A 12,308-nucleotide genomic window follows, 5' to 3' on the forward strand; every position below is an offset into this window, starting at 1 on the left:
GACATAGCAGGTGATTGAAATAATAATTAAATCAAGACACTAGGCTGTCGCCAGGCGTTGATATACATCAATGGGGGCAGTTGAAAATGTGTGCCCAGACCGGGACTCGAACCCAGAATCTCCTCCTTACATGGTAGACGCTCTATCTATCTGAGCCACCGAGGGCACAGAGGACAGTGCGACTCCAGGGATTTATCGCCGGCACGCATGCCTTGACACCCACATTCTCAACTAATAGTCCACACACTACATTCGTAGTGCCACGGCCATTGCACCCATTACTTGCGGCAGACAATCCACCGACTCCCGTAACCGCTCAGGCAATTCGTGTGCATCCGCACTGAAGAAGATCATCAGCCGGATAGCCTTAGCGATATGAAGATGGCATCTGTTCTTCCGATGTCCGAGAGAACAGATACTATCTTCATATAGTTAAGGCTAACCTCCCATTGACCTCCTTCTTCTGTGCTGGATGCGCACGCATTTCCCAAACTCTTACGAGACTCGGTAAGATTGTCTGCCGCGAGTATTGAGTGTAGTGGGCAGGGGCACTACGAATGTAGTGTGTGGACTATTAGTTGAGAATGTGGGTCTCAAGGCATGCGTGCCGGCGATAAATCCCTGGAGTCGCACTGTCCTCTGTGCTCTCGGTGACTCAGATGGATATAGCGTCTACCATGTAAGCAGAAGATCCCGGGTTCGAGTCCCGGTCGGGGCAGACATTTTCAACTGTCCCCGTTGATGTATATCAACGCCTGTCGGAAGGCTTGTTGGTAAGATCGCGTGTGAACTCAAATGTCTTTGATTTAAAGTTCAGGGCCTTTCCGCGAGATGTACTTAGGTGCAATTAACGTGTTTGTTTACTCCTCTAGGAATGTACACTCCCGAAATTTCAACGGTAAACTACACAGTGATACAGCGGCTGTCTTATAAATACCGACAGAAGAAGGCATGGCAATGCGTGAGCGTATGCTGCACGATTGCTAGACCCAGCGGACATTCGCTCTTCTGCACAGGACTGCACTGGATTCGCAAGCGTCACACGCCATGACGTTGCTAGACGAGCGACGGAGTGGCTCTGGAACCGAGGCACGTCCGGTCCTAGCGCCGACAGCCCGCGGCGCGCTGCTCATTTAACTTGGCGCAGAGCTGAAAGGCAAACAGACTTCTGGGCGGAAACATGGCAGCGGAGGCGGCCGAAATTGAGTTCTGAACTCGACCAGCGACGACGGCGGAGGAAGACGGCCGAAGCAGATAACAATCGGATTTGGCGGTATTTGCATCCCGAAATGTGTTTACTTCCGTCTGCCTCGCGAGGGCACTTCATTTCCCTCCCAAGTCCAGTACGGCTTCCGGTCTTTTGACAGAGTTTCAGTCCATTTGCAAGTGTGGCTTCTCCACAGCACCACAGGACTAAGATTTCTGTCATTCCCTCATTTCTCCGCTACTCACCGCGTGTGTACTATAATAGAACCCACTAATCTGTAATATTACCTCTTGTTAATGGGTTTCCAGTGAAGAAGTTTCGAGCATTTGTCTTGAATGGGAAATTCTATTAACCACTACATTCGCCATGTTACACCAAATTAAACGTACTTGGTACTCTAAGCGACTTGCACATCGAAACAATGTTTTTGACCAGTGAGTGTAACAAATGAGCAATGGTCGAGCTCTAAGGCCGGCCGGGGTGGCCGAGCGGTTCTAGGCGCTACAGTCTGGAACCGCGCGACCGCTACGGTCGCAGGTTCGAATCCTGCCCCGAGCATGGATGTGTGTGATGTCCTTAGTTAGGTTTAAGTAGTTATAAGTTCTAGGGGACTGATGACCTCAGAAGTTAAGTCCCATAGTACTCAGAGCCATTTGAACCATTTTGAACCGAGCTCTACTGTATTGTTTAGGTCGAGTAGGTTGATCTCATTCGTCGTTGGTAGATTGACTTCTCGGATGATTTAACTAGAACTGAAAAACTGCAGTAGCAGAGCTCAGATATCCATTGGTTTACGGAGGTCAAGGAATTACGTGTAAGCTGCAGGTGTTCCCCGAGTTTCCAATGCACATCTGCCCGCTTAGTTTACGCGAGTCATACCATCACATGGACTTAGTACTTTGCGATCACTGAAGTGAAACTCCGACGCACTTTTTATTCCTTTAAATAAGCTTCGTTATATTGTCTTAGTTATTTACAATTTAAATCTTCCTTTTACAATTGTAAGTTACTCTCCTTTCTATATATATTTTAATACCAAAATCTCAGTAATTGAAAAGCCATTGGCAAGCTAAAATCCCTTTTATCGCCTATCTATAATACGTCCGTCTCCCCTGAAATCTCAAACAGAAGTAGTTTATTATCGTTTTCGTTCCGTGACACGTAGTAGCAGAGAATATTCACACGCGCAGTATTGATTAATAGCGTCCGTACTAGCAGTAGAATGTAACCGTCTTTTTACACAATTTTATCACAAAACAACACTTTCGGTTAGTGACCTGTCTTGTCCTCTCCTATGGGACGTAAACTCCCTTTCACACGCAATCTTACAATGTATCACAGAGCATTTTCTGTAAGCTTCACCATTACATATTTGTCAACATACTAAAGGAACGATTTCTTAATACATGAAGTAGAACATTCTAAATTCCTGTAGAACAGTAAATTACTGCTAACACAGATTTGTCATTGAAGCTCATCATAAATATGGCGGCAAACGTGGAGTGACATTCGGAACAGCTGGGTTTTTTCTTGTTGTACGATGTTTACATGACTTCGCATTAACATTTGGCGTATCCTGTTAAAAGGTCTTCACAGTTTAGATACAATTACATGGCTCTTTTCATAAGCTCTCAAAAGCAAGTAAAGTAATATATCACTGTATCGTTGTCAGTGCGAGAGGTGTGTGGTGGTGGAAGCAAAGTGTTTCTTAGCTGTTTTCATAACTTAGGCTGTCAGAATTTTGTAAGGCGTTCCGAGATCTGACGCCGTTCGCTGAAAGTTGTTGAACATTTTTGGGTCGTGTCATACTGTCTAAACAAACTCGTCACGAAACGTGCAGTTCTTCCTTTAACCTTTCCTGCCAACTTAATCAGTCCAACTTGGTTAGGCTCCCAGACAACGAATGTTAGTATTTGGTAGAATAATTAATTTTCATGTGACGTCTTTCGTTTATAATTACACTTTCTTAAGATTGTTGCAGTAAGATTCAGTCTGCCATCTGCCTTCCCAAAAATAGATTTATATGCTCGTTCCATCTTAAATCTCTCCGGACAGATACTTCCTAATACTTGAAGGTTGTGACGTACAAATCGGAGATAGTGTAGTCAAGCGACATTTGGTGAAACAGTCCAGGGGTGTACAGCCGGTTCATAGTGCCCAACACGCACAACATTTCCGCGATCAGTCATGCCACTATCGTCAGCTCTCCTGATGAGCTGACCTTCTGCTAGTGTCTTACTTGTTTTTATATTCGTAGAAGCTCCACAGGGTTTTGACCGTCCAGCTTCGACCTTCGCTTAAATGATGACTGAAGATATCGATTTTTATGGATCTGTGTGATTGGTTGTATGTATGACTGCCGTGTATAACCAGTTATTGCCTAAACTGTCTGTTCAGTTGAAACGCGTATGTATCCAGTACCAGCGATGGCGAGGCATGACAGAATCTCTGACCAGAGAGTTGTTTTATCGTGGCTAGTCTGCGCTTGACCGCGCGACAGTTCAGTTGAGTTGCGAGTAGGATGTAGTACGTTGCAACGTACTCAGTCAGTGCTTGTTGTGTGTGAGGAGTCGGCGGGCGTCGACATGGGTCTCTGGTCAAGGTTCGGGACGAGGTATATTGTTAAATAAGGTAATGAAGCAGCATTGCGCACATCTGATAATGTAATGTATGTTAATTGTAATTAATTTGTTCAATAAATGCCCCAATAATAATTTTGTTCTCAAAGCAATTGTTTTTTTTTTTAAAAAAAGGGAATCATTCCAAATGAAACAATATTTCCTATGCTTTTCCTCCCAGAATCAATATATCAGATTAATTATTGCACAGGGCCTAAGGTCAGCGCAGCTGCCCTTATAAAATTTATCAGGTTGATCTTAGCGTTAATTTTGTGAGGACTTAACATTTTTGCACATTTTTATTATTATTGAGTTTTATTACTGTGGGAAGCTAACATTTGGCTATATTTCCATTTTTCATTCAATTCATATCTTTTAAAGATAATTACTGGAAGGTTACGTTTAGCACGATGCCCATTTACATTTAATTAATGTTATTTTTCAAAATTTTGTGGGGAGGTTACACAGTACGGAGACGGGTCTCTTATTTGAAGCGTTGCAGTATTGTGTACCTAACTAGTGAATGAGTTGGTGGGTCGAAGTGAAAGCCTTTTGATAGGGATTTTCTAAGTTCTTTTTAATGTAGGTAAAGATGGGGGTCCTTAATATGCTTCACTGACGTGCACTGGTCGACGTAGTTTGTGGTACGAATGATCCTGCTCTGTAGTGAGTGCAGCTTGTCGAGGTGGATGTCTGCTGCCATCGACCATACCTCTGATCCATACACCATCGTCGGAAGGATGATAACTAGTAAAGCTGTTACTTCATTCTTGTTGTTAGCCCCCTCTTCCCCCCCCCCCTCCCCCCACTCTTAAGGCGCTCATACAATTGACTGTAGAGAGCACAAAATTTGCTTCTGGTTCTTTTCATTTGCCTTGCAAAACTGAGCCGCCTTGTTGCTGCTGGTCCTACAATAGCTGTGTCGTCATAGTGCAGTTTCACCACCTGCCAACTTTGGCGCCTTATTGGTGTAGAGCGTATGTAAAATGAGGCCCAGAACCAAGCCCTGAAGGACACTGTCCACAGCATTCCTGATCGTGCTACCATTTTAACTGCAGCTAAAGGAGTACTGCCTCTCCTCTTGTAAATTAAACCATCTTGCCTGACTTTATCGAACGCTTTTTCGACTTCGAGGAAGACTTCTCGCCGGCCGGAGTGGCCGTGCGGTTCTGGGCGCTACAGTCTGGAGCCGAGCGACCGCTACGGTCGCAGGTTCGAATCCTGCCTCGGTCATGGATGTGTGTGATGTCCTTAGGTTAGTTAGGTTTAATTAGTTCTGAGTTCTAGGCGACTGATGACCTCAGAAGTTAAGTCGCATAGTGCTCAGAGCCATTTGAACCATTTGAAGACTTTTTCGGTGCTATGTTTCCTGTCCCTCAACCTGCATATGTGTTCCAACAGACGAAGTTATTGATGGATAGTGCTGTGTTCTGGACTTAAGCCAAACTGATCAGGAGCGATTATGTTGCTGGCTTTGAGGAACCAGGCGAGGGTTTTGTTGCTAAGATGGTCCAGTACTTTCGCAAGAAAGAACAAGAATGAAATGTGTAGCTCTGGGGATGGACGGGGCTCTTGTTACGCTTGATCGGCGAAAGAAGGAAGTACAAATATGTTCAGGAAATATCAGAAATATATAAATACATGCTACTTAGGAAAGAAATACATAGGAATGGAGGGGAAGCTGAGGCGAAATGACTGCATAAAAATATAAAGAAAGCGAAAAATAAATGATTGTAGTAACGACGGTCTCGGCATATAGAAAAGTGAAAACGATCTACAGTGGAACTGAAAGCGAGGGTGGTCATGTCAGTAGTGCAATGTAAATGCAACTGTTAAGTGCAGAGGACAGGATGGATAAGTGAAAAGAACACATTGACCACTGACAACCTCTATAAGGTGGAAGACTTGTCTAATGACGTTACAGAAGCAAAACAGGATTCTATATAGAAGAGGTAGTGGATCCAGTATTAGAACCAAATACAAAAGAGCCCTGGAAGAGTAATGGTCGAATAAGTAAGAAGGGATAGATAACATTCCATCAGAATTTCTAAATTCATTTTGGAAAGGGGTAACAAAACGACTATTCACATTGGTGTGTAGAATGTAGCCGGCCGTTGTGGCAGAGCGGTTCTAGGCGTTTCAGTCTAGAACCCCTCTGCTGCTACGGTCGCAGGTCCGAATCCTGGCTCGGGCACGGATGTGTGTGATGTCCTTAGTTTAGTTAGATTTAAGTAATTCTACATCTAGGGGACTCATGACCTCCGATGTTAAGTTCCATAGTGCTCAGAGACATTTGAACCTTTTTTTTGTAGGATGTATGAGTCTGGCGATATAACATCATACATTCAGGAAAACATCGTCCACACAATCCCAAAGATACAAAGAGAGGACAAATGCGAGAATTGTCGCACAGTCAGCTTGACAGCTCATGAATCTAAGTTACTGAGTAGAATAATCTACAGAAGATTAGAAAAGAAAATTGAGGCTGTATTAGATGATGATCAATTTGCTTCAGGAAAGGTAATGGCACGAGAGATGCAATTCTCACATTGCAGTTGGTAATGAAAGCAAGACTAAAGAGAAATAAAGAAATGTTCATATGATTTGTCGACTTGGAAAAAAGTGTTCGACAATGTAGAATGCTGCAAGATGTTCGAAATTCTGAGAAAAATAGGTAACTATAGGTAAAGATGGGTAATATACAGTACGTACAAGAGCCAAGAGGGAACAATAAGATTGGAAGACCAAGAACAAGTGCACAATTAAAAGAGATATAGGACATGGATGAAGTCTTTCGCCTCTATTGTTCAAACTATACGTCGAAGGGTTGGCGGAAATAAAAGAACGGTTCAAGGATGGATTTAAAAGTCGGGTTGAAAGGATATCTTTGATAATATTGTTGATGACATCGCTATCCTCAGTGAAAGTGAAGAAGAACTCAGAATTTGATGAAAGGTATCAACAGTCTAAGAAGTACAGAATGTGGACTGAGTGTAAATCGAAGAAGGACATACCCAGTGAGAAGCAACAGAAATGAGAATAGCGAGAAACTTAACATCATGGTTGATGATCACGAAGCAGTCGAAGTTAAGGAATTTTGCTACCTAGGCAACAAAATACAAAAGAAGGACGAAGCAAGGAAGATATCAAAAGCAGGCTAGCACTGGCAAAAAGAGCTTTTCTGACCAAGAGAAGTCTACTGCATCAAACGTAAACTTTAATTTGAGGAATAAATTTCTGAGAAAGTACATTTTCTGCACGGTATTGTACGGTAGTGAAACAGAGACTGTAGGAACACCGGGAAAGAAGAGAATCGAAGCATTTGAAATGTGCTACTACAGGAGAATTTTGAAAATTAGGTTAACTTACAACGTAAGGAGATACGAGGCTCTCCGGAGAAACGGTGAGGAAAGGAATATATCTACATCTACATCTACATCTACGTGATTACTATGTTATTCACAATAAAGTGCCTAACAGAGGGTTCAATGAACCACTTTCAAGCTGTCTCTCTACCGTTCCACTCTCGAACCGAGCGCTGGAAAAACGGGCAATTAAATTTTTCTCTGCGAACCCTGATTTCTCTTATTTTATCGTGATGATCATTTCTCCCTAACTACGTGAGCACCAATACAATGTTTTCGCAATCGGAGGAGACATTGGTGATTGAAATTTCATGAGAAGATCCCGTCGCAACGAAAAACGCCTTTGTTTTAATGATTGCCGCTCCAATTCACGTATCATGTCTGAAGCACTATCTCCCCTACTTCGCGATAATACAAAACCAGCTGCACTTCTATGTACTTTTTCGATGTCATCTGTCGGTCCATCTGATGCGGAGCCCACACCGCACAGCAACACTCCAGAACAGGGCGGACAAGCGTGGTGTAAGCAGTCTCTTTAGTATACCTGTTGTACCTTCTAAGTGTTCTGCCAATGAATCGCACGCTTTGGTTTGCTCTACCCACAACATTATCTATGTGATCGTTCCAATTTAGGTTGTTTTTAATTGTAATCCCTAAGTTTTTAGTTGAATATACAGCCTTCAGGTTTGTGAGACTTATCGTGTAATCAAAATTTAGCGGATTTCTTTTAGTACTCATGTGAATAACTTCACACTTTTCTTTATTCAGGATCAATTGCCACTTTTCGCACCATACAGATATCTTATCTAAATCATTTTGCAATTCGTTTTGGTTATCTGATGGCTTTACAAAACGGTTATGCAGCATCATCCCCAAACAGTCTGAGACGACTACTCAGATTGTCTCCTATGTCGTTAATATAGATTAGGAACAATAGAGGGCCTATAACGCTTCCTTGTGGAACTCCGGATATTACTTCTGTTTTACTCGATGACTTTCCGACTATTACTACGAACTGTGACCTTTCACGAATCCAGTCGCACGACTGAGACGAAATTCCATAAGCACGCAGTTTGGTTAGTAGACGCGTGTGAGGGACCGTGTAAAAAGGCTTCAGGAAATCTAAAAATGTGTAATCAATTTCATATCCCCTGTCGATAGCACTCATTACCTCATGAGTATGAACAGCTAGCTGTATTTCGCAAGAAGGATATTTTCTGCATCCGTGCTGACTGTGTGTCAACAAATCGTTTTCTTCGAGGTACTTCACGATGTTCGAATACAGTATATGTTGCAAAACCCTACTGCATATCGCTGTTAGTGATGTGGGTCTGTAATTCATCGGATTACTCTTACTTCTCTTTTTGGGTATTTGTTTTACTTGAGCAATTTTCCAGTCCTTACGTACGGATCTTTCTGTGTGCTAGCGGTTGTATATAATTGCTAAATATGGAGCTATTGTATCAGCATGCTCTGAGAGGAACCTGACTGGTATAAATCTGGACCGGAAGCCTTGACTTTATTAAGTGATTTAAGCTGCTTTGCGACATCAAGGATATCTACTTCTATCTTTCTCATCTTGGCAGTTGTTCTTGATTGGAATTCAGGAATAATTATTTCGTCTTCTTTGGTGAAGGACATTCTGAAAAGTGTGTTTAATAACTCTGCTTTAGTGGCACTGTCATCAGTGACTTCACCGTTGTTATCGCGCAGTGAAGGTATTGATTGCGTCTTGCCACTGGTGTGCTTTATGTATGACCAGAATTTCTTTGGGTTTTGTGCCAGAGTTTCGTTATGGAAATTATTAAAAGCATCTCGCACTGAAGTACGCGCTATATTACGAACGTCTGCAAAACTTTACCAGTCTTGGGGATTTTGCTTTCTTTTAAATTTGGCGTGCTTTTTTCGCTGCTTCTGCAAAAGCGATCTGACCCGTATTGTGTAGCATAGGGATCCGTAGCATCACTTATTAATTTATGTGGTATATATCTCTCAATTGCTGTCGATACTGTCTCTTTGAAATCATTCCACAACTTTTCTACGCTTACATGATCAAATCGGAAGGAGTGAAGACTGTTTCTTAAAATGGCGTTAGTAGCATTTTATCAACTTTTTTAAATAGACATACTTTGCGTTTCTTTTTGACTGTTGTAGGTGTTACGGCATTCAGCCTAGCAGCAACTGGCTTGTGGGCGCTAATCCCTGTATTCGCCCTGTATTTGTCCAGGATTATTTGTTGCTAAGAGGTCAAGTATGCTTTCGCATCCATCTATGCTTCGAGTAGGCGCATGAACTAATTGTTCAAAATAATTTTCTGAGAAAGCATTCTACAATTTCGGATGATCTTTTATGTCTGACGCCGGCTTTAAACGTATAATTTTTCCAGCATATAGAGGGTTGACTGAAGTCACCACCGACTGTAATTGTATGAATGGGGTACCTATTTGAAATGAGACTCAAGTTTTGTTTGAACTGTTCAGCAACTATATCTTTTGAGTTGCTGGGTCTGTAAAACGATCCAATTAATAGTTTAGTCCGATCATCAAGTATAACTTCTACCCATACTACTTCGCAGGAACTATCTACTTCAATTTCACTACAAGGCAAACTACTTCTGACATCAATAAATACTCCAACACCAACTGTACTTGATCTATAATTTCTGAACACTGTTAGATTGTTTGAAAAAAAAAATTCGGCTGAAGTTGTTTTCGGCTTTAGCCAACTTTCTGTACCTTAAACTATTTGAGCTTCAGTGCTTTATATTAGGGCTTGGAGCTCTGGTTCTTTTCCAACACTGCTATGACAATTTCCATCTACAATACCGATCATTTCTACCTTACTATGTTTTACCTGCCGTCTTTTAGATGGACCGCCGGCCGGTGTGGCCGTGCGGTTCTAGGCGCTTCAGTCTGGAACCGCGTGACCGCTACGGTCGCAGGTTCGAATCCTGCCTCGGGCATGCATGTGTGTGATGTCCTTAGGTTAGTTAGGTTTAATTAGTTCTATGGGACTGATGACCACAGATATTAAGTCCCAGAGCCATTTGAACCATTTTTTTTAGATGGACGCCCTTTCTGTGGTTCCCTGAGACCCTCTAACCTTAAAAAAAAACGCCCAGTCCTATCCACACAGCCACCCGTGTAGCCGCCTACTGTTTGTAGTTGACTCCTGACCTATCAAGTGGAACCCGGAAACTCACCACCCGATGGCGCAAGTCAAGGAATCTGCAGCCTACACGGTCAGAGAACCGCCTGAGCCTCTGATTCAGACCCTCCACTCGGCTCTGCACCAAAGGACCACAGTCAGTTCCATTGACGATGCTGCAGAAGCTGAACTCCACCTTACTCTCGGAAGCAAGACTGGCAGTCTTTACCATTTCCGCTAGAAGCCCGAAACCAGAGAGAATCTCCTCCGATCCAAAGCGAGACACACTGGTACCGACATGAGCCACCACCTGCAGTTAGCTGCTCTATGTACTCTTCGAATGGCTCCCCCCCCCCCTCCCCGGTATGCACACGGAGTGCACACTAGCTTCCTTCCCCTCTTTGCTCTTTGGCAGCCAAGTTCCTAAGGGGCTCCATTACGCACCTAATATTGGAACTCCAAACTATCAGCAAACCCACCCTCTGTGAATGCCCAGACGTTGCGGGCCGAGAAGCTTCCTCTGGAACATGGTGGACGACTGCATCCGGTTGAGAGACATCGTCAGCCACAGATAACGCCTGAAACCTGTTCGTTAAACTAACTGGGGAGGCCCTATGATCGGACCCTTGGAAAGTTTTTTGCTGCCTGACAGACTTTGGAATGATCTCCCACTCGACCACGGGTGAGGGGTCAACCTCGGTGCAGGCAGTACCCTGGGCGGCCACAGCAATGAACTGATCGGGGGACATGTGGAACTTGCTCGACGTCCCTCACATCCCTGCATCCGATCCCCCACAGTGATGCCCGTTGGCAGCAGCCTCAAGCTGTGTGATGGAAGCCAATGCAGCCTGGAGCTGTATGTGAAGGGTCGGCAACTCAGCTAGCATCTGTACACAGTTATCCGTTACTGTAGTCGCTCCTGTTTGAAGCTCATAAAAATATGTAACAAACGAATGGTGTACTCGGATAATTAGCAGCAGGAATTCGAAGTGCTCTGTGTCTGACAGTCTATCCAGTATATGGAAAATACTGACAAGCAGAAGGGACAAGATGGTAGGATATCTGTTAAGACAGCACTGAATAACTTCCATGGTACTAGAGGGAGCTACAGAAGGTAAGAACTGCAGAGGAAGAAAGAGATAGGAATATACCCAGCAAATAATTAAGGATGTAGGTTGCAAGTGCCAGTCTGAGATTACGAGTTTGGTACAGGATAGGAATTCGTGGGGGGCCGCATCAAACCAGTCAAAAGACCGATGAGGCAAAAAAGAATCCCTTATCTCTGCAGGCAGCTCTGTATGCCATTCACGACAGAGGGCATGTTTTGATGGCCGGTCAGGAGATTGCATCGACATCTATGGCCGGCAAGGCATGGCGGTGCTCCCCGCCTACAGTAGCATGGTCGTGGCCACTCCAGCTCGTTGTATTGGCTGAGTATCTGCTTAATTAGACGCAGTTCTGTTTCCCAAGTATTGCTTGTGTGGTAGCCGCAATCCTGTTTGATGAAATTGCATCAGGAGCGTTTTTCGAGAGGCTGAAAAGTGGCATGAAACCCCTCTCATATTTCTATCTTACTCTGAGTAATTCGATTTCCCTCTCTAATTGCATGTGGTGAAAAGTTGCTATTCCTTCACACGCAGACTTCCCACACAGCGTCTCTTGTCACCCGGGTGGTCCGGTGACGGGCAGGATATGCTGATCTTGAAAGGGTTAAGCCGACGGGTGTGAGGGAGTCGAGTGGATGCTTTCCAGACGCCGACATTGTCATAAGAGCGGGGACGACACGCCCACAGGGGCCTGACGGAGCAACTGGGCTAGAGATTCCGTTACTTCGCAGAAAGTTAGTGAAAACACTTTCTGGCGGGCTACCCTCGAGGCGTGGGAATTACTTGTGTTCCCAGGCAGTCTTGGCGGGCAAATTCCCGCGTTTTCTGCAATATAATAACTGTGATTGGCTTGTTCAGGCGTTAG

Source organism: Schistocerca piceifrons, chromosome 3 (genome assembly GCF_021461385.2).
Source record: "Schistocerca piceifrons isolate TAMUIC-IGC-003096 chromosome 3, iqSchPice1.1, whole genome shotgun sequence".
Classification (NCBI taxonomy): Eukaryota; Metazoa; Arthropoda; class Insecta; order Orthoptera; family Acrididae; genus Schistocerca; species Schistocerca piceifrons.